The sequence below is a fragment of the Lissotriton vulgaris genome, chromosome 11 (assembly GCF_964263255.1).
Source record: "Lissotriton vulgaris chromosome 11, aLisVul1.2, whole genome shotgun sequence".
Lineage (NCBI taxonomy): Eukaryota > Metazoa > Chordata > Amphibia > Caudata > Salamandridae > Lissotriton > Lissotriton vulgaris.
Genome location: NC_141699.1, coordinates 366,189,566 through 366,216,828, shown reverse-complemented (window position 1 = coordinate 366,216,828; position 27,263 = coordinate 366,189,566). Strand labels below are relative to the sequence as shown.

General features: G+C 48.2%; 1 protein-coding gene across 1 annotated transcript in view; it reads right to left on the bottom strand.

The window, feature by feature from the left end:
- The window catches only part of LOC147679786 (myoferlin-like), a 3,853,508-nt gene that overhangs the window by 3,029,575 nt on the left and 796,670 nt on the right, over positions 1 to 27,263 (bottom strand). The window lies entirely within an intron of this gene.

Genomic DNA, 27,263 nt, shown 5'->3' with positions numbered 1-27,263 from the left:
CTGCCTCAGAGCCTGGATGGTTTCTTTAGGGAACACCAGGATGGGGACCTAAGCTTGCCTGTTAGTTCACTTGAGGGAGAGCTCCTAGAGTGTAGAGGACCTGGAGCATCTGTAAGCGGAGCTTCTATGGTTATAGAGTCTGTCAGTACTGCTTCAGTAGGGAGGGTACAGAAGTCCAGCGAAAAGAGTGATTGGGGATAGTATGTGAGTCCCCAGAAGTCCTGGAGTGCCAGGCAGTGATTCCACCAAAGATTCTAGACCGGAGGTTGGAGGTCCAGGTTCAGGGTTTGCCTGACCTGAAGGGTGGCAATACTGCAATCAGTGTCCTGACCAGTTCTTTCTCCAGAGGTACCGCCCCGGTTGGGAGGGAGCAGGACTCTGGAAGGGGGTGCAGAGGGTGGGAGAGCCCACCTCCGACCCCGGTACCACCTGAGGGGTTAAACCCTAGGTTGGGAGAATGGCGTTTTGAGGGTACCCCTTGCAGGAGGAGGAGGAGTCCTAGGAGAAGAGGTAGGGGGAGGAGAGCCTTCCCTGAGACTCCTGGTCCACCTAAGGTTGTAGACTCTAGGCTGGAGAACCAATGGCAGTCTAGCCCTGTCTTGCAGGCAGGAAGAGTGGAGAATGGCTATTATGTACATGGGGTTACTACCCCCCCACTTTGTCAGTAGGCAGGAACCAGTGCCACCTGGGTGGCCTAGGGCCGGGTCCTGGCCGAGGGCAGCTGGAGAGTACCAGTGGGGTAGCCCAGTTAGTCCCTACAGTAGTTTTAGAAAGAACCCCAGGGGTTCACCGTGGCGTAAAACAGGAGGGTGTCCCTGCAGTTGCGGGCCCGCGTCCGTGTTTTATCGCCCCAAGCAGGGAAGTCCATCATGGTGGTGATTGGTCTGCCCTGCATTTTGGCTGGAAAGGGGGTTGTGTTGGACTTGGCTCTTATGGCAGGTTCACCCCTAATCTTTTTCCTTTTAATCTGTGATGATGATTTTTGGTCTCTGCGCACTTTTTCCCTGTGTCCCAGAGTAAAGTGCGTGCATGTAGTTAGGCTAGCCTGTCTCCCATAGGAATGCATGGGGGAGGTCTGTGTCCCTGGTAGTTCCTGATGCGTGGGGAGGGCATGCTCGAATTTGGTATGTGCGAACTCGTGAGAATGAATGCTTCGCAATGATGTATGTGGCATGAGTGTGTCTTGTGTAGAAATGCCACTTCTAGGACTTGGCATATTAATGTAAAATATGCCTGGCGTGTGATTGGCTGGAGCTGGCTGGTGAGCCTGGCTCCAGGATGGCTGGATGGGTCTGCCCGGTGGTGAGTGTGAGATTAGCATGTTGATGGCTGGGGAGGAGTGCACCTGGTCCCTGATGGGGCTGGACTTTCCCCACACAATGCTGGCTCCGCACCCTTTGATGCGACTGATGACACTAGCCCTGCCAGTGAATGAAATGGGTGGTTGAGCTATCAAGGGTACTCCAAAACCAGCTGCGACTGGTTTCCCCCCACCCTGCACCTACAGACAAAGGAATTTACAGTATAAGAAGGGACTGTGTCCCCATACATTTTGTTCTGCTTTTGGATCCTGCCAGAGGGGGCTGCTGCTGTTGCTGGGGCCAGGAGGACCGCCACTTGGAGTGTCTCCCTGCGTGGAGACCCAGTGAGCTGGCTCTGGGCCCAGCCTTGCCCCCCTGCCTCCCTGAAGACCTTTGCTGGACTTTGTGCTCTCTTTAGCGCTGGGGCACTTTACTTTTACTTATCGCGGGAGAGCGCTTTATTTCATGCCCCTAGCGCTTGGGAGCGCTTATTTGCCTGCTAGCGCTCCGAGCGCTTTATTTTTGCTTATAGCGCTGAGAGCGCTTCTCTTTGTCCCTGGCGCTGGAAAGCGCCTCACTTGCTCTTCGCCGGTGACCACCCGGCATTGCCCCCGTAGGATTGCCACTAGAGACTTCACCGCCGCAGCCCCAACGAGACAGCCGGTGAGTGGAGTGAAGGGAGGAGGGCGTTGGGGCACATTGCCGGTGCCGGCCCCTCCCCTCCAGTGTGCGGGCCTGGCCGAGCGAGGCCCCCGTTGTGTCTAGACCCCTGTGAGGGCTCCGGGGGCATCACTTGCTATCGAGTCCCCCAGGGAGGGACTCCAACAACGCCCGCATCTTTGTGATTGGAGCCCTGAGGCTCCTGGGGGCAATTTGTGTATTTCGAGCCCCGAGAGGCTCCCGCCCTAAATTGATTTACGAGCCTAAGAGGCTCTGGGGGCATTTTCATGCCTTGCGAGCCCAGAGAGGCTCGAGTGCCGGCACCATTGTTCTGTGAGCCCTGAGAGAGGCTCATCGCCCCGCCATATGAATTTATGAGCCCCAGATAGGCTCTTGAGTGACATTTATTTGTTCAGAGCCCACGAGGTTCAGGCGGCATCTCTTGTTTTCGAGCCCTACGAGACTCATCGCCCACATTTGTTCTAGAGCCCTGAAAGAGGCTCCGAGGGGCTTTTGGTTTATCTAGAGCCCAGAGAGGCTCTGGGGGCACGAGTGCAGTTGGTCAGAGCCCCGTGGCTCCCACGCTGTGTTTCGCCCCATTGTGTTCTTGAGCCCACGAGGCTCCAATGTTGGCCATCTTTGATTTACAACTGTCCAGCACTTAGTTTACAGTTGCTACGTTTAGGCTTGTGTTCTTGGCTGCCTGCGCAGCCTCCCTGACATTTGGACTCAGAGCATTTCAGCCCGTGCGAGGCTAGTTGGCCTGAGGGACAGTTCTAGTGTTGTGCTATATGCACCCTGCGCATTGTGATTTACTGCTTATTTGATTCCTGCACAAATGTTCTACCTGCAACTCTGAATGTGTTTTAATGCCTCATGTGCAATGTGCTTTATGTTTTATCCCCTTTGCTAAAAGTGACCTGCTTAGAGGATTGTTTATGTATTACCTTTGCTAAATGTGACCTGCTTAGGTGATTGTTTAGGTTTCCTTCCCTTTGCTAAAAGTGACCAGCTTAGGTGATGGTTTTCCTTCTATAGGTCCTGATGATAAGGTCCTAGTTCCCTGCGTTATTTTCCTACAGTGTTTAGGGTTGCGTAGAAGGTATTTACCCACAACCAGTGATTACTGTTTGTGTGCTGCATTTACTATTTTGGTGCTACAGTCATTATATGTTTATGTGTTAAGTGTTATACCTACAAGTATTATTTCTAAAAAGTGCCTACCCCTGACAGTGGTCCAGGTGGCCCTGTCCTGTACATAATCCCATGTAAATTCTGCCTATGCCTGTTGGCACATTGTAAAGTGTGTGTGTTATCTAATGTGTTTTTACTACAATACAAAGGCTATTTTTTTATATAACCTTGTGTGGAGTTTCCTTTGTGGTGGGCCTTGGGTGTTGTTGCTGGGTGCGAGCGCAAACGCTTTACACATCGCCTCCGAGATTAGCCTTGCTGCTCGCGTCCCGTTACCTAGAGGGTGAGCAGGGGTTATCTTGGTGTGTAACTCCCTTGCCCTGACCTTAGACATGGTGATCTCTGACTGACTTTGGCGTGAGCCTTGGCCAGCCGGGGGTCCCAGGTCTAACAGCCACCAAACCCCAGGGGCCACCACGCCAATATATATCCTTAGTATAATAATCCTCTGAGGATGGATACATATTTGCGTCGGCCCCTAGCAGGGATTTGGCGACCGGCTCTGTTCCACTTCCAAACACCCTGACCCCACCTCTTCCCAGGCCTCCGCGTTCTGCCCCGCCCGGGCCCCTCTTCCGGGGCCCCCTACCTACGCTCCCTGCCCAGCGCCACCATGAGCCTCGAGCCGCCCCTGCCCCGGCGATGAAGGTAAACGGGCAGCCACGGCACAGCCTCCTCCGCTCTCTGACTCGTGAGCGGCCGCCGCCGGTTGGGTGCAGGTCGAGGCTTTCCCAGCCCTTCACCACCACCAAACCGCATCAGCAGGGTGACGGTGTGCTCCGTTGCAAGTAACCCACAGTAACATCAGCTGGGGTCAAGGATTACGCAGGATTCTGGCCCTGAGAAGGAGCGAACTGAGGAGCTCTAAGAGGACGCGTTCCCCATGTTCGGCTCCGAAGCCACGCCCCCCCCATGCTTTTTTAAAGTCTTTAAGCATAAGGGCTCTGTTCTCCTGTAGTATGTGTGTCTGAGGTAGCATCATATGGAGACAAGTGCTGCAGTGTGGGATGAAGCCATATAGGTCAGGGTTGATCAAAGAAGTAATTACCCTTTGTAGTTGTGTAGGTAATAGTTCAGTATATATCTTCATTTCTATATTGATAAGAGATATTTAGTGATATGACTTGTGTGAGGAATGAATGAATGAATTAATGAATAACTTTATTGTGTGGTTACTTAAAACCATTACATTAAAACCAAAGTATAAAATTACAAAAGTTAAAATCGAAAATGTTTCTGCAGACAAGTTAACAAAGTTCACAAGGACGAAGTCTCTATTCCTGCGTGACCTTGGCAGCCATCAGCTCGGACCGAGTCTGTTGTATGAATTTTCCGAATGAGGCCATCTCTTTTACTATGCTCAAGGTGTATAGTTGGTGGATTGCTTCCTTAGCTGTGCATGACCCGGCGTCCCTAAGAATGGGCCTGAGGTAGAGGGTGCGGGGTGCACGTAGGGCAGGGCAGCAGAATAGTAAGTGGGCCAATGACTCACGTTTATAATTACAGAGTCTGCATTCCCGAACTCCCGTGCCTGCATTTCCCGGATGATATAGTTCTTTGAGCGGCAGGGGGTGCAGTCTGTAGGCAAGAATCTTGTGGAGTGCTGGGAGGCCCACGGCCTGCGTGAGATGATTTCGAGGATTATACGCGGTGTGCGACTTGTGTGAGGAAATGGGGTATATCATATGGTGTGGTTGTTAGACCTCACCATGTAATACACTACCAGCCCCTTTTTAGTTTCGGGCCCTGATCCATGCAACACAGCGAGTACCGGCGATCCAGTAATTTGGGCTATTGACAGGCTTTTTATTAAGCTGTTGAGGCCATGTGCTGTAACCAGGAGGTCAACCAACTGACCCTTGGAGTATCTTGCATCAGCTGGGCTCTGGAGTTGACTTCTCCATGAGCAACACACAATGGACACAGTCTTTTTTCCGTTACTATTCATCAGGTATAGCAGGTGCAGTCCATGTCGGTGCAGCCTTTCTTTGCCGGGTACTTGGTGCATCATGGCAGTCCATCGGTCCTCTTATCTAGCCCAACAAGATCATATTTCTAGGTGCTGGGGAGCCCATGTAATACTCAGAAAATGCCCTATGGGAGGTTAAAGTCACTAGCCAATGGGCTACTAGGTTCCCTCCCTCCTGATGACCACTTCCTGGTAAGTGTCTCATATAGCTATCCCAGAAGGTTCCATTCTGCCCACTTTCAAAATGGCAGAACCCCTCTCTTAAAGTGCATAGCTCCCTAGCCCAACCTAGAGGTGTGGCTACCAAGGGAGTACACACCTCTAGAAAACAGTTTGACAACTGACTCTCTCTGTCCCTAGTGCCAGCTTGCCTGCCTAAACATTGTAGCATCCCTCTCCAAAGTGTTAGTCATTTGCCCTTCAAAGGCAGCTTACCAGTTGAAGCTTGCCTCTTGGGCCAACACCCATGTGGCATGCTGCCAGGGAGAGGAAACACCTCTCCCCCACACCGGTTTCTATTGTATTCTTTCCTGGAAGTCATCTACACTTCTCCCCAGGAGGACGGACAGCTGTCTTGGAGATAGACACTATGTGCAAGAGGGAGCACGGGCACAGGAGACTTTGAGCAACAAAGTGCCAACTTGTTGAAAGTTGTACACAGGAACAAGTTAACATTAATTGTGACTTGAGTATCAAGCCGAGCTCAATGTAAATGATTGTTTGATACCTTATGGTATCAACTATAGTAGTCCCAGTCAGAAGTTAGCAGGGCTGAGATGTCAGCCTATTACTTTGCACACGCCAATATGGCTTTTCCACAGTAAAAAAGACAATTACAGTTTTTTTTGGGGAACATGTAAAAGTTCATGTTTCACTTTCTAATATACTGCACCCTGCTTTAGGGCTTGATTGGCCTACCTTTACGGGTGACATATTTTTTAAAAGGGAGAATTGGCCTTGCAATTGTTTTAAATGGCAACGTTGAATTAGCAATTTGAAACTGTCCTTCCAGTCATCCATAGCAGACTGAGAGCCAAGTTTTACTTTAGTCACGACCAGGGTTGCACACAACCGGTGCTGCAATCTCTGGGGTGACTCTCTAACTTACAGGCCCTGGGCACTCTGAGTATCATTTACTAGGGACTTACAAGTAAGTTAGCTTATGCCAAATTAGTATAATCCAATCAAATATACACAGTTTAAGGTCAGGGCACTGAGGTCTTGTTAGCAGGCCTCTGTGAACTCTCAGAGTCAAAAAACCAGCAGTGTAAGTGCAAATAATAAAAAAAGAGGTGTTTCTTTACAACTTGCAGCCTTCCAACAGGCAGCTCGGTTTGGGGAGGACTACTATTGTTGCAAGGTCCAGTTCAGATGGAAACTCGCCCGCGTCTACAGCTTCTAGCCTTACTTTCACCAGATGGGGAGATAGTAGTTATTTGAACTTCTTATATTATTCAATAGGGAACCCATCAGAGCTGGAAGTCCTTCCTGACCAGCAGTCTTCAATGGCCCTTTGAAGCTCTTCTAAAGTAATATCTTGCTCACTTTCTTCCCTGAAGGTAGTAAACGAAGATGATATGGGCAAGTCATCCATCAAGGGAATGCTACTCACTTGTTGCTCTTGTGCCTGCTGGACCCTCGCTGGACCGGGACCTCCCTTTGAGCTGCTGTTGGGGCTGTGTGTGTGCCGCGGGCGGCGTGCTGGATCTGCCGGTGTGCCGCTGACCGCCCCCCTACCGCTGCGGGACTGCGAGGCGATTCTAACAGCTGCAGCCTCTTCCCGCAGCGGCCACGCCCCCTGATTACCAAGCCCTTTAACTTTTCGCAGCACCCGCTCCGCGGGTGCTACTCACTTGTTGCTCTTGTGCCTGCTGGACCCTCGCTGGACCGGGACCTCCCTTTGAGCTGCTGTTGGGGCTGTGTGTGTGCCGCGGGCGGCGTGCTGGATCTGCCGGTGTGCCGCTGACCGCCCCCCTACCGCTGCGGGACTGCGAGGCGATTCTAACAGCTGCAGCCTCTTCCCGCAGCGGCCACGCCCCCTGATTACCAAGCCCTTTAACTTTTCGCAGCACCCGCTCCGCGGGTGCTACTCACTTGTTGCTCTTGTGCCTGCTGGACCCTCGCTGGACCGGGACCTCCCTTTGAGCTGCTGTTGGGGCTGTGTGTGTGCCGCGGGCGGCGTGCTGGATCTGCCGGTGTGCCGCTGACCGCCCCCCTACTGCTGCGGGACTGCGAGGCGATTCTAACAGCTGCAGCCTCTTCCCGCAGCGGCCACGCCCCCTGATTACCAAGCCCTTTAACTTTTCGCAGCACCCGCTCCGCGGGTGCTACTCACTTGTTGCTCTTGTGCCTGCTGGACCCTCGCTGGACCGGGACCTCCCTTTGAGCTGCTGTTGGGGCTGTGTGTGTGCCGCGGGCGGCGTGCTGGATCTGCCGGTGTGCCGCTGACCGCCCCCCCTACCGCTGCGGGACTGCGAGGCGATTCTAACAGCTGCAGCCTCTTCCCGCAGCGGCCACGCCCCCTGATTACCAAGCCCTTTAACTTTTCGCAGCACCCGCTCCGCGGGTGCTACTCACTTGTTGCTCTTGTGCCTGCTGGACCCTCGCTGGACCGGGACCTCCCTTTGAGCTGCTGTTGGGGCTGTGTGTGTGCCGCGGGCGGCGTGCTGGATCTGCCGGTGTGCCGCTGACCGCCCCCCTACCGCTGCGGGACTGCGAGGCGATTCTAACAGCTGCAGCCTCTTCCCGCAGCGGCCACGCCCCCTTGATTGCTAAGGTCTACAAGAGTAGGTTGGGCTCTCCGCGAAGCGGGACGCGCGCGGGACGAAGCTCGGGGAGAAGCCCGGGACAAGGGCGGGACCGTCTGTGGCCGTCCGGGGCCGCAGGAGGCCGGGCTCGGCCTGACCTCTTTCGTCCGTAGTCCTGTGGACTTTGGTCATTACATAATGGATAAGGCAACAGAGGAAGAAACCCCGGGGAAAAAACTTAGATTACGTAATGGATCCCTGGAGAATTATTTTCCTAAGAGGAGCGAGGGAGAAAAGGATTCCATCCTAGCGGAGCGTAGGGCAGAGCGACGCCGCTCTGTTGAAAATATGAAACATAGACCCCTCACTGATAGCCTACTTGAATTAAATCGGGAAGGTGAATCGACTGGCCTAAGTGAGGATAACGTAAGTCAAGATGGAGTCCCCCTATTGTTTCGTGACTTTGTAGCCACTCCTTGTTTGCCCGCGGATAATAATAATATTATAACTGTTTCACCCACCCCAAGTGGTAGTCGTGTGGCCGACAAAGCCAAAGCTAGGAAGCAGAAAGTTAATATTTACCCTGTAGCCCAGATCCACCGCCCGCCCCCTAGTAAAAAAAGAAGGAAACATAGGGCGGTAGCAGGGAAAGCAAAAACATTGCACACTGATTTTGGTAAAGGGATAGCAACCCCGGTTACAACTGAGACCCCCATAGTAGTAGAGCAGGAACATACTCCACAGGTAGTTGTTTCACCGGGTCATAGTCCATCTTCAGTAACCATACAAGATGAGGGTCCAGATAATAATAGTAGAGTCTCCCCACCTATCACTTCACCAGTACTTCCCTCTTCAGTATCAGGGAATCTGGAATTTTTGTTAAGATCTCTCCTTCTACCCATTAATGAGTCAATTAAAAAGGTGGAAATAAGACTAACCATATTGGAAGCCGCCATAACTAGTATGTCTACCCATACCAAAAATAAAGGAAGTGTGGCGGTACATCCCAAACCCCCTCCCACCGTACCTCAAAGTAAATCTAGAATTCCTCCCGCTCCTGCTCCGGCTAAGCAAACTTGCCAGCCGCCGGGGGGAGCTGTGCCCCCAACCCATAACACTCTGCAGCCAAAACAACCTAAAGCACCAGCTACTGGGTTGGGAGCGGACCCCTCCGATCCATCTCGAAAGGCCCCGACGAATAACAATCAGAGTGCACACGAGGATGATGGAAAAAGCAGAATGCCTCAGAAAAGGGTTCCACAAGTAGAGATTCCCCCAGAAGCCGTGCCCTACGTGGTGATCCTATCTGGGGTCCCGCAGCTAACTGGAAATAAGAAGGAGGGATTTGTTGACCTTAAAAATAAAATTATTCATTGGTTGCGGTTGCACAGGCCGATAGCTCCTAACATAGATGGGGACATAGTTCATGTTAGACGGATCAATTGGCTGGGGAGTAGAACTAAAGATATTGAGGGGGACCTAGTGGTAGTCAATTTTAGAGACCCTCGGGCAGTTGATTACATTCTAAACTGGCCACCTGGGAGTGGGGAAACCTGTGTCATCCCACGGGCTTTAACATACTTTTATCCCAGGTCAAAAGCTACCAACTCTAAATATTTAAACAGACCACAACTCTTTAGGCCGCCCTTTATTCCGCCCTATATCAATAATCAACCTCAGTATGGTCATCAGCTGACTAGGGTGCCTGATCTACACTCCGCCTGGTACATGGTCCCTCATGGACATAGGCAGAACCAGGGTCCCAGTATGAACCATCTGATGCCCTTTACCCCATTGGACACTTTTAATCGGTTTTCTCAACTGTCAGGGATGGAAGACTGCGATTGAAGTTGGGGGCAAGGGGGAGGGGAAACTGACAATGAACCGCCAGGGATGGAGGATCCTCGCTCATCCTGGGGTAGCATTGTTACTGAAGAAGTCACCCTATCTACAGACCACACGGTGTCCACCATTGACATCACTGAAGATTCTAGGTCAGCTGGGCCCGTGATGAGTACGGTTGATTGTACTGCAGCCGTAACTTCATTGACCCAGGAGGGGGGGTGCCCTTTGACTAGGGTGGTTAACGAGAGGTTGCCAAAGGTGGGTTATACTTCCACGCCCAGAGGAAGGAGGGTAATAAACCTCCTCTCTTGGAATATTGCTGGGCTAAAGAGGAAGTTAGATATTCCAGAGTGGCATATACAAATTGAGCAGTTTGATGTCTGCCTGTTTCAGGAGACATGGAGTTTTGTTCCATTACATAAATCGGGGTATACCACCCACTGTGTGCCCGCAGTAAGCAAGGGAAAGGGCAGACCATCAGGTGGGCTCATAGTCTGGATAAAAACAGATCTGAATTGGGTGGTTACAAGACATATTGTGGAGTGTAATGATATACTCCACCTCTCGGCAAAAGGAGGGGAGGATATTGTCAGGCTTGACCTTTTTAACGTTTATGCAAGAGGGACACAGGGTGACTCCCCCTCTTTGACCCTGACATCCCTGGATTTGGCCTTAGCCAACTGCCCCTGCTCAGCTAAAATCCTGGTGGGGGGTGATTTTAATTGTACATTTGAACCCCTCCTCGGAGATGACCCCTTAGGAATCGAAGAGGAGGATTCAAAATGGTCTATTCCAACTCTTTCCCTGTCCCCTGTTAGGAAGTGGTCGTCTAGGGCCATACAAATTAATGCACTGACAAGGGACCATAAACTAAGAGCCCTCAATGGTAGGACTATATCTGACCAGTCAGGGGCATGGACCTTTAATAGACTATCCGGTCCGTCCCGAATCGATTACATCCTAATGGGTGTTGGATTCTGGCCGGACCTGATTGATATGGAGGTTGTCCCTAGCCAGGATAGTGACCACAATCCCCTGTGTTGCAAGTTCCATTGGGGTGTTCTGAATGAAAGGTGTGCGATGGTCACCCTAAAAACAACTAAAGAAGTTATCCCATTTAATAACAATCGTAGATTGAAATGGGATAAGGCTAAACTTAATGAGGGCGATATAGGAAGCATCAAAACAATGGTTGAGGGTTTGTCTTCCACCTTAGAAATATGGGCTGGTGAAAATCGGACCGTTAGTCCCCAATACCCCTCCCTTGACTCTGCCTATAAATCCACAATAGACCAAGTTGGCAAATTTTTTATCTCAAAGGGGAAAAGTAATAGGGCTCCTGCTATACCCTCTACTCTTAGCAAAGTATGGTATAACGAACTTTGCAAAAGTAAAAGGAAAAAATTGACAGAAGCTCTACTTTCAGGGGACCCTCCACTGGTTAGAGCGGCCAGGAAGGATTACTTGAAAGAACTGTCATTGGCCAAACGGGAGTGGGAGGAACAGCATTGGCAGGACCTTTCCAATGCAGTGAGTGGCAGGAACCCAAACCTCTTTTGGGAACTGGTTAATAGATCTAGGCAGAGAAAATCGCAACCATTGTCTGATCATATAACTTGCCAGCAATGGTTTACACACTTCTCATCCCTATATGGAGACTCGGAAGAAACAACTAGTCCAGGGGTGAATAGCCTGGGTGAAGGGGTCCCCGTGGATGATACCGAGCTTTTGTTTTCAATGGGAGAAGTAGTATTGGCGATTAGACACCTAACCCCAAAAAAAGCCGCTGGGCAGGATGGGATCCCAGGGGACTTACTGCTGGCGGAGCCGGAGGCCTGGGCTAAACTAATCGCGATTATAATGAACCTGATCATGAGGGGACACCAGGTTCCAGACTCCTGGAAAGGGGCTGAGGTAGTTACTGTGTACAAGAAGGGGGCTAGAGATGACCCTGCAAACTACAGACCTATCAGTCTGATAGACATAGTCCAGAAAGTGGTCGGCAGGGTCATCACTTCTAGAGTAGGCGACTGGATAGAGGAGGCTAGTATCCTCTCCCATTTACAAGCAGGGTTCAGAAGGAAGGTAGGTACGATGGACCAGGTCTTTCGTCTCTTTGCCATCTATTGGAAGGCGGTTACTATCATGAAGGGCAGTTTGTATATGGCCTTCATTGATCTTAAAACCGCTTTCGACCTGGTCCCTCGTACAAAACTTTGGGGAATTTTAGGAGAGATGGGTATTCCCAGTGGTCTTCTGAGCCTAATCGTAAAGCTGCACGAGGGGAACTACGCGAGGGTGAGATGGGGATCCCAGGGTCAACTTACAGACAGAATCCCTGTGCGAAGAGGAGTGCGTGAGGGCTGTGTTATGGCTCCGACTCTCTTCTCCCTATTCGTAAACGGAGTGGTTGACCATCTGATGGGGGAGGAGTCGGATGCCCTATCCCTGGCGGGGGAGAAAATCCCCACACTTCTCTTCGCTGATGACACCCTTTTAATTTCTAAATCCCCGGTGGGCTTGCAAAAACTCTTGAATCGGTTTAGCTCCTTCTGTACCAACCGAGGTTTAACTATCAATACATCGAAAACTAAACTGATGGCTTTTGCACCCTCAAGAAGATTTAGGAATAATTTTGTGCTTAACAACGCCCCCCTTGAGCTGGTCGAGTCTTTTGACTATCTTGGTGTCCGACTTAACAGTCACATGACTTGGAAGGATCATTTGTCTAAAATGCTATTAAATCATCATAGAGCATCCGGGGTGACGCTGAAGGAGATTCGGGAGTCAACCAGCAAACCGGTCTCCCCAGCTATGACCATCTACGAGGGCCAGATCCTTCCTGCAGCACTCTATGGCTCTGAATTGTGGGGGTTTGAAGGGGTTTCTGATTTGACGAGGGCGGAAAACAACTTTTTTAGGGAAGTGGTAGCTCTCCCCACTTCCACCCCGATGATCCCTTTAAGATTAGATCTGGGCAGAAAAACAGTAAAGGATTTGGTGAGGCTTCGCCCGTTGTTATTCTGGTCCCGACTAAGAAGAACTGAAGAGCTCGCAAAGTATGCAGAAGGGCTGGATGAACTGCTACTATTGGACACCTGTAAAAAAATAAGATGGTTAAATAAACTGAAAGAATTGGTTTTCAGCCTGGGTCTTAGAGAGGCATGGGAGTTGCAGTCGCCACCACCGAAAGATGTTATAAAAAAACTGTACTGGGACTGGGTACAGAATAACACTATGAGGTCTACGAATTTGGGCTCACTCACTGACCAGTTTTTGACTATTAAGTGTGTGCGTAAATTGGAACCCTTTCTAGACTTAATAACCAAACCATTGGATCGAGCGCTGTACCTAAAACTGCGATATGGGACGCTCCCGGTGAATGAGTTTACGATGAGATGGCTGAATACAGATGCCTGCTCGCGTGGTTGCCCGGGATGTGCGGCCCCTAAGGAATCGGTGGCTCACTTGTTCTTTGCCTGCCCAGCTTATAAAGGGGCACGGAAATTCTGGTTGAAACCCGTCTGCAGGGAATTGGGGCTGAGGTGCCACAGTCAGGCACTACGCGTCCTCTCTACAGAGTCCTCATCTGCCAGTACGATCTGTGGGGTGGCTAAGTTTTTAGGAAGTGCGTGGTTGACACGTTCCCGGTTACTGAAACTACAAATTGGAGGTCCCACTAGCTGAGGACAATCTTACTGTCAGTAAATTGATGAATGATGTGTCCACGCTTTTAAGGTATTTTATAACCTTTTATTGGGATTGAAATGTTTGTGTATTGTATTCTTTTATGGTGAAAAAATTGCCGAATAAAGATATTCAACACCTTCCTGACCAGCAGTCTTCAATGGCCCTTTGAAGCTCTTCTAAAGTAATATCTTGCTCACTTTCTTCCCTGAAGGTAGTAAACGAAGATGATATGGGCAAGTCATCCATCAAGGGAATTTTCTTATTTAGCTTACAGGGTGCAGTAACAGGCGGCAAAAGTAGCTGTGAGCTCCACTGCGGATTCTAATTTCTACCCTTCCACATCTAGTATAGAAGGGGTGACTCTGGATGCAGTATCATAAGTCACCAGCCAGTAGCGCAGCTTTGCAGACTTGCTGCCTATCTCATAAACCACTTTCCTTGAAGCCTGCCACCAAATCCTGGCTTCATGAAAGTAAAGCTGTCACAGGGAGGTTCTATCAACCTCTAGCTGGTGCAGAATCTTTCCATTGAGCAAAGTTCTCTCGCTCTTGTTTGAAGATTCTCGTATCAAGCTCCGGGGCAGTAAGAACCCGTTCTAGGTCCCTCCTCTTTAGAAATGCCTTTGCTCTGCCCCTTAAAATAGAGCTCACAGGTGTCCAGAGGGTCCTGAGAGCCACTGAACCTTCATTGAGTTTAAAGTAACTACCTATTGAGAGTGGAGCGGACTGCGGAGCCTACGCGGTTACTGATCCTGTGTGTTTTTCCTTTGGGAGACTTCATCCTGCCACAGTGCCTCGCCGCACGAGCCTTGCCGGTGCCGCGACTCGGCACTTACACCTACTGCGGACCTTGGGGGTGAGTGGAGGCAATCAGCGGCGGCAGGGGTGGAGCACTGCAGGGACTCAGTTGACCAGGAGTCCCTGCTCGGCCTGCGTGACCTGGCCTGCGCACCCTGCGAGCCCCGCCTCCTGCACGTCACACGCCCTACAAAATCAGATCCCAATTCCGCTCAGCGGGACGCGAACGGGACGCCCGGGGCGAAGCCCGGGCAAAGGGCGGGCAAAGGGCGGGCCCTCAGAGGCCTGAGGAGACTGGGCTGGGCCAGACCCCTTGGCTGCTGTCTACCCAACGAGTGAGTAGTGCACCCTCTTACATTATTGGCGCTTTATTGACATTATATTAATATGGCTGCTATTGCTAACAGTCCTGCTACTTCTGGTCCAGATAAAATAGGGAGCGCGACAAACCGAACCCTGGACAATTACTTTACTAAAGCCGTGTCCGAGGGATCTAAAGATCATTTCTTAGATGAGCGACGGGCAGACCGTCGTCGTTCTATTGAACGCATCAAGAATAGGACTCTTTCTGAGCCCATCCCTGCTGTCACCCCGGATAACAAGCATAATAGTACCATCTTGGAGGTTACATCGCCTGCTTCCAGTGTGCCCGCATTACTGAGGGAATGTTTAGCACCCGCTATTGGCTCTACATCAACACAACCAGAAACCCTTACTGGCACTCATGACTCCCCTAGTATATTTAACTCGTCAAAGGTCATGATCTCACCCACAGCTAGGGGGAAGGTAGTAAGAGGCAAAAGTATGAGGCCCTTGCAACACAAAATCCATGGTCCTCCACCATCAAAGAAGAGACAGAAGAGGATGGACCCCACCAAGCCACAATTGAGTCATACTGAGTTTGGGAAGAAGTCCAACCCTACTATTAACGAGGCCACGGGAGAATCAGCTGTTAAAGAATCAATAAGAGCAGCACTAGTTCCTCTAACACCCGCAGTATTATCTCCCCATCTTGATACGGAACCTGATATCAACCACGTTATAATGGTCGAAGGGTCCCAACCAGACCCCCCTAAAACTCTTTTGGATAGCATTGAACTCATTGTGCGGAGTTACACGCTGGCTATAGCCGAAAGGTTAAAGGGAGTAGAACTAAGGTTGGGGAAAATAGAGGTGGATTTGGCAACATATGGGAACTCTATCAGGTCAACAGGGCCAACAATAGCATCAAAACCTCCTAAAGCCTCCACCATGGCCTATACCTCCTCAACAGATGTAGTAACCCCCTCTACCTCCACTATACATAACAATCTGAAACCAGCTACTCCGGCTGTTATCAACCACCCGCCTACAAGTGTACTACCTGTAAGCAAACCTCCCCCTGACACTAATCCAAAACAGCCAAAAATAACAACGGCCAGACTAACCATAAAACCAAACAGTACCTCAGACAACACAGCTAATACTCAAGCAAGGGAAACAAGCATCCCTCCAAGTAGACCTACAAGATTGGAGGAGAATGATATTAGCCATGTGAGAGTGGGCCAGGGAAGGAGACCACCCACCGAACTCCCGCCAGAAGCCGTACCATATGTGGTGGTACTTACTGGTGTTCCGGAACTGTCAAGTAGTAAACGGGAAGGTTTTTCCAACTAAAAAATAAAATAATGCATTGGTTGTCATTATATAGACCTAAAGCTAGCGACATAAATGGCGAAATAGTTCATGTCCGACGCCTGCCATGGTTGGGTGGAAGATCCAAGGACATAGAGGGAGATATTGTAGTCGTCAATTTTAGGGACAAAAAAGCTGTACAATACATCCTGAACTGGCCTTATGGCAACGAAAACAACTGTATTGTACCGCGCCCTTTGACATACTTTTACCCAAGATCCACAGTATTCCCTCCCCAACATGCAACTAACAAAGTCCCTTTTGTTAACTATTTTTCTAATATGGAGTTTGCTAGGAATCCCGCCTATATGAACCAATTAGCTCCAATTCCTGTGACACCGGGGTGGAACACAATACCCCCTAGCCACAACACAGGGGAATACAGAAAAATGGCTCATTTGATGCCATTTACACCTTTAGAGTTATCAAACAGGTTTGATGTATTTAGTGGTTTGGAGGAGTGCGACTGAAGATTAAAGATCAGGGAGGATGTTAAGGGGGATGTAAATACTACTTGTACTGAAGGGTCTAAGGAGGAAGAAGGGTTCAGACCTGCAAAGGTAGACTACCATACTACTGTAACTGGAAATGAGGCTAATAGCAGCCTGTCTTTACCCATACCTTCAGTGCCTTTCGGGACAATCGAGGGACCTCCCCTACTTTCACTTGTTTCATGGAACATAGCAGGGGTGCGTGCTAAACTATGTGACCCAGACTGGAACAATTATATGAATACTTTTAATATCTGTGTGTTGCAAGAAACTTGGGCCACGGTTCAGATGCACAGGGCTGGTTACAAATCTTACCAAGTAGAGGCTGTGCCTTCACCAAGAGGCCGTGCTTCTGGAGGTCTTTTAATTTGGATCAGTGTATCCATTAACATTGGTGTAAACTCCCTTAATATTGATTCTCCAGATATCCTTGGTCTGGAAATAACCACAGTGGATAATAGGGTGATCTATCTCCTCAACGTGTATAATAGCCCTCACCCGTCCCACAAGGAGTCACCATGTATAGGGAAGTTGGAGACTTTCATGGACACATTAAGACCAGACGCAAGTGTAATCCTCTGTGGGGACATGAACTGCAATTTTGAATCAATTGTAGGCATAATTGTTTGAAGATGAGGATGCTGCTAACGGGATACTTGCCCTGATTGAAGATGGAATGGTTGCTGGTCCTACATTAGCTCTCCAGATCACAAGGTTGCTTATAGCCCATGGTCTGAGGGCATGCAACGGGCGTATGCCATCTGACAGTCCGAAAGCACCCACTTTTAAGAGGCGAGAGTACGAAAGCAAATTAGACTATGTCATTGTCTCTTTCGATCTTTGGCCATTTACAACCGACTTAAAAGTTAAGGAGAGATTTGACAGTGACCATTATTCATTAGAAACTGGTTTTCTTCAAAGTATGAGAAAGGGGCCGGGAGATATTGAGGGAAGTCATAGTTTAGTACCTCAGCAACAATCGTAGGGCTGTTAAATGGGCATACAAACTGGAAAGAGAGGATCTACTGGCTAACATTTACTGTACCTTTGTAAATATATTTGAATCATACTGCCCATACAGATGTGATTGTAAAGAATTTATCAAACTACATAAATCCCTCATTAGTAAATTACTAGAACTTCTTACAAAAAAACCCAAAAAGGGATGGGTACGGCAAATGCAAAACCGGTAGGAAAGCCCTGATACAATAAGGAATGTCGTCTTGCCAAACTGCACTGATTGATGCAGTTAAAAGGAAAGGTCCAATAGAAATTAGAGATAAAAGGAAGACATATAATAAAACAATAATAAAAGCAAAATCCTCTTGGGACGAGGAACTATGGCTTAGTATGTTAGCAGCAGCTAAAAATAAGGACCAGAGACAATTCTGGGAACTAGTGGCCAAGGGGAACAAACGAGAAAAAGGTTCCAGAGAGGTTTTCCTGGATGAAGACACGTGGGTCAAACATTTCACAACGTTGTATGCAGCCAAAACTTCTACTGAAGTTTTGATCGAAGAATCCATGGTTGCATTGTCAGAGAAGACCTACCCGTTGGTAGTTTTTGACTTACAGGAAACAGAGACAGCAATTGCTACGGTAAAGCAAGGGAAGGCGCCCGGGCTTGATAAAATTCCAGGTGATCTTTATTTGTATATTGTTGAGGTTTGGGCACCCTATCTTAATCATTTATTTAACATTATTGCGGCCGGTGACCAAATTCCGGACACATGGAATGGCGCAGAAATTATTACTATTTTTAAAAAGGGGGATTGTGGCGATCCAGCCAACTATCGTCCCATCAGCCTTTTAGTTATAACACAAAAGATATATGCCAGGCATATTTTAAATCGAATAAATACGTGGTTGGAGGATGAATCAGTTTTATCCAAATATCAGGCGGGGTTTAGGGAAAAACTGGAACCATTGACCAGGTATTAAGGCTATGCTGCTTGTACTGGAAATATGTTATCATTCGCAAAGGTCACTTGTATGTGACCTTTGTAGACCTGCGAGCAGCATTTGACCAAATCCCTCGAGATCTACTCTAGAAAACTCTGGAAAGGCAGGAGCTCCCAGGTGAATTGTTAAAACTTGTGATGGGGCTGCACCAGGAGAACTATGCCAAGGTTAGGTGGGGTCCAAATGGGGAACTTACAGACCCAATCCCCATAAAAAGGGGAGTACGCCAGGGATGCGTACTGGCTCCCACACTTTTCTCCCTTTATGTTAACGACATTGCAGCCTATATGGAGAATTGTGATAACGATTCGCCTCGATTGGGGGGGAACGAGTAGCGTCCCTCCTCTTCGCGGACGATACGATTCTCATTTCACAAACACCACGGGGTCTCCAGACCTTACTGGACAGGTTCCAGCAATATTGCACTTTAAAAGGATTAGAAATGAATATAAAAAAACTAAATATATGGCACTAAACCCGCACAAAAGTTAAAAAAAATATATAATGTTAAACGGCCATAAATTAGACTAGGAACATAGTTTTACTTACTTGGGGGTCCTGCTAGATTCGACAATGGGATGGAGCCCACAGTTCGAAAAATCAAAACTGGTGTTTGAACAAAATTGTTTTCCAATACTACAAAGATACAATAAAAGTGTGAATAAGGCAGTTACCCCAGCACTAGAGATTTTTAGATACAAGGTTCAATCAGCTGCCCTGTATGGGGCAGAAATATGGGGTCCAGTATGTAGAAAGATCTTCGAAGCACAGGAGAATAAGTTTATCAGGGGACTATTAAAAATTCCTAACAATACTCCACTGATACCTTTATTTCTTGACTTAAATATTAAACATACTGACCATCATGTAATGCTGAGACCACTATTGTTATGGGTCAGACTATGGACAACCCCTGAACTGACTGATTATAAACATGGCTTGAAAGAAGTCCTGACCTAGATAGTGGAAGTAAAATCTTCTGGTTTAAACATGTTAAAGCTTGGTTAACTAAGCTTGGATTAACCCATTTCTGGAATGAGCCGGAAACCTTAACTTCTGCCTCCAAGAAAATAGTTAAATTGTATTTCTGGTCCTATGTGAGCCATGACTCGGTGTATATAAGAACACATGGTCCTCTTACTGAAAAATCTTTAATGGCAAAAAGTGAGGCTTTCTTTGAATCATTTCTCGATGAGATCCAGCCACCCTTGGCAAAACATTGTATTTAAAATTTAGATATGGGACTCTGAGGACAAAGACCACTGAGAAAAGCTGGGGGAAGATAAATAACGACTACTGCACCTTGTGTACCAATAATCAAAGGGAGGATGTTTTTCACATATTTTTCTTTTGTCCCAGCTATGGTAACGCAAGGAAAAAATGGATAGCTCCCTTGTGTTACAACATTGGCTCCACTTCCCACAAGGAAGCTGGCAGAATCCTAAGTACGGACACTAGCCAAGTAATTGTGTTCGGAATGAGCAAATTTTTATTGGCTGTAAACTTTATTAGACAGAAAGTATCTCTTTCTTTTTAAGATACCGTTTATCCCACGGACTTGTTTAAACCACAAATTATGCCTAGTCAAGTTGTGTGATTTTAAATCTTTTTTTGCCTTGGCTGTTATAATTTCAATTTAATGCTCTTTTAACTTGAATTTTAAACTTTTTAAATATTTATTTAATTTCTGTGATAATTCGCATCCATAACAGTGTGTCCTAAACATGATGAAATGTAGAATCGATAACAAGGTGACCTATTATGATGAAATGTAGTACTGATCTTTGATTTTTGATGTGTTATTTGTATTTTATTGTTTATCTTTTATGTTGTAAAACAACGAAATAAAGATTAAAGAGAGAGAACTACCTATTTCTTGTGTCAGATATTGGGAACACTGCTCATAAAGCAGGTGCTATACATTTAGCCACCACAGTGGACGCAATCCGGCCAACGGGGAACCAAACTGAAACAATATTGGGAGTGCTGGGCTGTCCCTTGGGGAAGGATAATAACTCATCATTTCAGGGATATCCGACACCAATAGGAAGTGGTAGTCAAATCAAATCAAAATAGTCTTTATTCGATATTTTTCAATCATAAAAGACATTTACAAATACAAATTCATCCCCCACCCCATAGATAATAAGATCCACATTTGGTCAATCGTTACACTATATCTAAAAAGAGCTTACTAGCTCATACATGATTACAATTTTTTTTTTAAATATCACATTTAAAAAGTTAAAACAGTATTAAAAAGATAATTCGTTCAGTGCTAGGTATATCAATTTCTCAATACAATTTACAAAGTTGGATAGCAGCATATAACAACTGGCCTTGGGGTTATTCCAAACCCATTTTACGGGCGCAAATTATCCACATCCAGTGTAAAAACTTCGACATGGCTATAACAACTGGCTGAGAAGTATCAGTTCTTAAGATCCTAATTGCCTCACTAGCAGTTTTGAGGCCTAACTGAACACAAATCGGTTTAAGCCACGACTTTCTTGGTACATTGTATTCAGGGCAGGCAAACATTACATGCCCTATGTTTTTCCTTTGGTCGGGGCAAAAGCGGCACACCGAACTTTGGTTCCCACGCCATTTTGGAGTTAAAGTATTTAGTGGAAGTGTCCCCACCTTCCGGTCCCCTGGAATGGTAATCCAGTCCAAATAGGGTTCTAGGGCCGGTACATGCTTGAGCTCTAAGAAGTGGGTAGTAAATGATAATTCAGTATGACGACCAAATGTCTTAGCCTTAATCATGTTCCAATACAGATCACAAAGTATTTTCTTGGGTGGGAAGACATTCCCCACAGGGTCATCCCATAATGCAGATAGACCCATAGTCATATATGTTGTTTTAACCTCCCTCATCCACTGGATTTTGTGAGACTTATCCGAGTCTCTAACCTCGAGGAAGCCCTGGGCATACTGCAGGAGTTCAGGGGTTACCCATAATCTCCTCCAGTAGGCAACTGATCTATACTTTGCCATATCCTCGAAGCTATGAGTTCCCAGATCATAGTGGAGAGGTATCAAAGGAGTGGATACTGGTAAACCAGTAATATTACGAAAAAATTTGTTTTGGGCAACCGTCAACTTAGTGAGGTTGCTGGTGTAAAAGGTGAACCCATATTAGTATCGATGCCCGGGCTGCTGGCGCAAGTTGCCTCTTAGTTCCCATTCTGAATAGTTACCAAATAAAGAGACGGGCGCTGGAAGCAGGAATCACAAGAACAGGATTTATTACTCATGAGGAGAGCCTGTCATTTCGGACACGAAACACAGTGTCTTTCGGGAGGTGCTCTAACAAGTGTTCTGAGACATCGCCTTTTATACCTTACAAACACTCCTTATTACAATAATGACATTGTGAAAGAAGGAAAAGACATTCCCTTTATCCTCGTGTCAATCCCACCCCACATGTATCCACAATAGAGACCCTTGAACTGTCGATAAGAGTAGGGGCAATCACGCAGCTGAGTGTTCCGCTGATTATTAGGATTTGTGCGCCTGATCGTATCCCAAGGGGTGGGGAAGCCAGGATCAATAGTGGGTTCTTTGAAGAGGAGTGACTACATACAATAAGGGGCAATAAACAGTATTTTCCGGCTTAGGCGATGGCCTCGGACATGTGTGGACAGTCCATCGCGGAGGGAGGGTTTACTAACAGAGGGGTTATTCATAAAAGGAAAGGAGGTGTCGGTCAGGCGCGGCCGTGACTCCCAAGGACAGGGTCTTGCAGAAGAGGAGGGTTTATGACTTGTCCATGTGAGGGAGGAGGGGGGGAGCTAGGGTGCGCACAGGGACAGAGTCACACAGAGAGAGAGAGAGATCTTATGACCCGTACATGAGAGAACGGGGGCAGTCAGATACAGCTGGGGGGGGGGGGGTTATGTCAGCTGAGGCGAAGGATGCTTCTTCGAGAGGGAATGGGGGGCGTTGCGTGGGTCAAGCAGGAGGGTTGCTTTTCGTAGCAGGGTCGCGCAGAGGGAGAGGGTTTCATGGTCTATGCATGTGAGAGGGGATTAAAATACGCGCAGGAGGGAAGCCGGGGATTCCAATGAGCGGGCAAAAGGCCATGGTGCCTAAAAATGGCTATCAGGTACATGTGGGCACGGGCTTTTACTGGCAGAGTGGTGCGGTTAACGTACAGGGAAGGGAATGGGAAAAAGCAAATGAACGCCGCTTATGTACATCAATTTCGTTATTTTCCACAGTCGCCGCTTTTTACATAACAGAGTTCATTTCCCTATTCTCCCTAGTTAATGAGCGTACATATAAACATGTGTGGTTGACGAAATGGCATTTGTCAATACTAACATATTGCATATAATCATGAACAGTTGGTGTGATTGGCAGAATGCAGCACATAGGAAATTGCATTTGCGAACGTACTTCATAGCATAAATGCTTCCGACTTTCTCAAAAAGGGTGACCAATGAACATTTTGACCAAGTAGTTGAGGGAGGAATTCAGTCCAATAAGATCTCTTCGTCACAGTGTCTTTTTAGCAGTGAGCCATCACTGGTAGGCTCTAGTCCGTGTCCTTTTGTTGGCGCTGTTGAGCACCGGCGGTGGAGCTATAGGTCCAGCTCGGATCCATCCTTACGCGTTGCAGGGTGCGGTCAGTCCTCTGCTGTTAGACCACAGTCCTGTTCCCTAACCAATCCTTTTAGTGGCGCCTTATGCTCGGCACCTTTATTCCTGTGGCGTAACCCCATTTCCACCTAGATGCTGTTCTTCCTTTCAGCAAAAAGTCACGTGGAAAAAGGGGGTTATGGTTCAGTAGTTGATGGGAGAGAGAAGGCGGAGTGGGGTCAGATTTCCTGAGACACACCAAAGGGACCAAGGGAGCAAAGGATAACAAGCAAGCAGGCCCATCAATCGGGCTTGAAAGGGGGACGGAGGCTTCAGGCACGCGTGGGTAGGCGGACAAAGGGCTTCAGGACAGCCTTTCATCCTTTTGTTTACCACATTGGAGAGTGCTGCCTCGTCCCGTATTCCTGTTGTGCTGTGGCTCCACCTTTGGTCGAGGTCGCATGTGTCTCATGATCTGCAGCCAGGCTGTGTGTCACGTCTGACCCTTCTCCTCCGATGGTCGTATATCTTTGAATGGGTAAAAACAAGTTTTAGAGAACTGGCAGGAGAAGACATTTTTACATTTGAATTCCACTCGCAATCCTAGTACCTGGGCGTTAGGCTCATTGGTCATAGTCAGAAGTCTATTACCATGAAGTAAGTATGTGGGTATTTCTATTGTTTTTCGCATCAAGTCTAATCGGTGTTCATACATGACACATATGAACAGACGTCAGACTCCTGTCACTTGCGTATTTCATCAAAAACTCCGAAATTGGCAACATTCAGGGGGGACTCGTCCTTCTAACCCGAGCCTTAACAGTCTTACATTTCCCTTTAGAGCTGGCTAACTCCTTTAAACAAAGCGGGGGGGCAATCATCGAGAGACAGTGTTAGACATGCTTCTCTCGAGGGGCGACAGGTACTCATGGCCATTATATATATCGGGGACAGTAGCTGGGATCAATCAAGTGGGGCGGGGGACGCCTCGGGCATTCGCGCTTAAGTGCAAAGGGGTGGGGCAATCTGGGCATGGGAGGTCAATCTGGACCTTGGCGCTTGTCTCTAACGAACCGAAAAATAGGGTGCCATTGACATATGGTTCCCTTATAAAAGGCCAGATTAGGGGACCTTAGTCGTCTCACCTGTCCTTTCTTTCTTAGCCAATTCGAGTTCATTCATTTCGCAGAAAGGAGAGGTAGTAATATGGCAGATTACAATCATTTTAGTTTCTGTCAATTTCGCTGAACACCTTCGTGTTCGATAAGTATCCAATCAGACCGGTGCCAGCGAGGCACAATTTTACCATAAAAAAGGAAGATGGAACAGGGGGACTCTCGTAGAGAGCGAGAGTCGTCCGCAACCTAAACGAGCCATTCGGTACACGTATGACATGTAGAGAGAGAGAGAGAGATAGATAGAGGGGAGAGAGAGAGAGAGAGAGAGAGAGAGAGACGTGTACAAAAATAGGTCATTTAGTGTGCTCGCAACACAGAACAGCAGGGGTCAGGTAACAAAGAGACGCAAACAGAGGGAAGACACAACCCCCTACAGTACATACGCACAAACTCAGACGAAGGAAGACAGTACATGTATTACATACAAAGATATTTACGACAAAACACAGGACAGTTATTGGCCAAAAAGATCTCCTTGTGCATGCTGCGTATCTTTAATATCCTATGTATCTATGGGCTGAGCTCTTTTTACCTTTTCCTCCTTTTCCTCTTGCTTGCTACGAGCGTTCTCGATTGTCAATACTTACACCTCGGTCAGCCGGTCAGAAATTAACCTGGTCGGGCTATTGCCCACGGTTGGATCTTAAACCACTTTTGAGTTTCTTCTTTTGGTGGGAAGTTCTCCAGGCTGAGGCAACAGAGGGTATTGATCAGGAGAACAGTCGGACAGCTTGGTTATACCTATAAGAGTGTGAGAAGGAGGTGGTACATTTCGAATCATCAACAACATTTCTACCTTCCCAGACGGGTGGTGCCTGGGTAACCCTTACCCCGGGACTTTTCCTTGTCCTTTCCCTATCTAGTTAAACGTCTAGTCGCACTATCTGGTGTGCTGGTTCGAGTCAAATTCCGTCATACAGTACTAACCCATCAGGTTTCTATGTCAGTCCATCCTCCCAGTCGCTACGTTCTGAGGAGGAACAGTCATGTCCAAGTCTACGTCTTTAAAAACTTGTTAACATAAGTACTATGCTCAGATCCCCTCCTTCCCTTTTCGTCGGCCGTTCGATCATCGCTCTTCCATACTTCAGCCGACGTTCCGACGCGACCTGCAGAAGGGAGGAGAAGAAGGGGGGTGGGGGCAGCATTCAAAACACATCAACGAGCATAGATCCGAAAATGTTTTTACCTACCACATACTCGACCCATCTCCACGGGGTGCATTCTGTACCATCTCGGCGTTTAAGCCCAGAGGGACCAGTAGTGTCAGATAGATAATCATCAGTGGTCTGTGTATCCACATGAATCACACGATCGTGGCCTTATAGGTCGTGTGCAAGGATGGCGGTCAGGTGGTATTTCTGTGGTATCGCTCAAGGGCGTCTAAAAACACTTTTCCGGCTGCCTGTGACACATAATGTAGCTGCTAAATATCGGGCCTTTTTACCCTTCAACCTTAATAAAGCTGCTCATTTTTCGTTTATATTAGAGACAGTAGTACTACATTAAAAAACTCATTAATGCAACCACTACAATTATACTTTCCTTTTCAAAATACCTTTAATTAATAATGTTGGCGCACAAATACGGGCCTACAACCCAGTGGGCCGGCCACGGAGCGGACTGGAACCGTGCATAAGAGGAACGAAGTCGGTGATCATTTATTTCACAAAGTGCAGCAGTGCAATAAAATCGTATCGAACTTTTCCTACAGGGTGAGTGTGATGTATGTCAAGAATTCAAGCTTTCAATAATATTACCTCATTGTCTACCTATTTACTCAAAGCCTAACGTTTATCAATTCATTGTCCAAATGCTCAATCAGTGCTTATTTCCTACCAATTCATTGCTTCCAAACATAATTAGTACCCACTCTAAATCAGTTCACTGTCTTAACACATAATCACTATCCATCTTATCGACTTTCATTGTCCAAAAAATGCATACATATCTCGGGGCATCAATGTTTGAGCAATCCGGGTGAACAAGGAGTTTGAAAGTTTCATTTTTGTATCGGCGCCATTTTGGGTGAGGTCAGGCAGGTCCCAGTATAGTCAGAATGTCTCCAATGACTCGTGGTTGGACCAGAACCTCCTTTGGCAGTTCAGAGAGTCTCTCGCAATGGGGTAACAGACTAGCAATATGAACCATCAGTCAAAAAGTGGGGAGGGCGGCAATTTTCTTTCCTACCGGGTCATTCTGATGTTCCACCGGAACTGAACAAATCTGTATCTTTGCAGGATTTTAGTCATTTCCAAACTGAGGCTGGCGCCGGCAGGAGTGCACCGACGTCTCGTGGCTCCATCGGAGGACAGGGCGGGGGCGCCTCGTGGAGAGGTCAGCCCCCCCGGCTCTTTTAGAATCTTCAAGGTTGAGGAGTACAGGGCGTGTGCCCGTCCCGGGCAAGAAACCGCTTTTTGATGTGGACCCTCTTCAAGCAGGAGCGTTGGGGTGTCGCTGGAAGCCTCCACCTGGAGGGAGGTGGGGGAGGCTCGTTCGCGCCGCCTCCCCCTTCCAGCGACCCCGCGCCGTTCTTCGGCTCCAGCGCTTCGGTAGGGCCGTGCCAGGCAATGAAGATGGGGGGGGGGTCGGTGGCTGAGGCAAGACATCCCCCCTTGTCATGTGGCGGGACTACCTGCAACTGAGGCGTTGCCATGTGGCGGGACTACCTGCAACTATCCAGGGCCACTTCAAGAGTGTTGTCGCAGCCATTTTAGCTGAAAGGAGCGCCGCCGTCCTCGCCTTGGCTTCGGCCTTCGATGAGAGCCGGATGAGGCGAGAGAGGGGGGGGGGGGTCGGTGGCTGAGGCAAGACAAACGTGGCCTGCAGGTCAGCAGAAGAGGGGAAAAAGGAGAGACCTTTACGATTTTTCGGGCCGTCCGCCCTACAGCCTCCCCTTCCGACTGCGGTCAGCCGAGCCCTGCACGCATCGAGGCCTCGCCTTCCGGATGGGCGTAACCGCGGACCTGTTGCACTTCGGGAGTTTCCGGAATGAGGGTAGGTACCTATTGATTTGTATCTATTTCATGTGACCGTTATTTGGGCGTGGTGGGCAATGAGGTAGACATGTTTGGAGCAGGAGTAGGCAGCGGAACCTAGCTACCTCGTGGCTGTCTTGCTGTCAAACTTTTCGCCATTTTATATTCCTTATTATGAACTGTTTCTAAT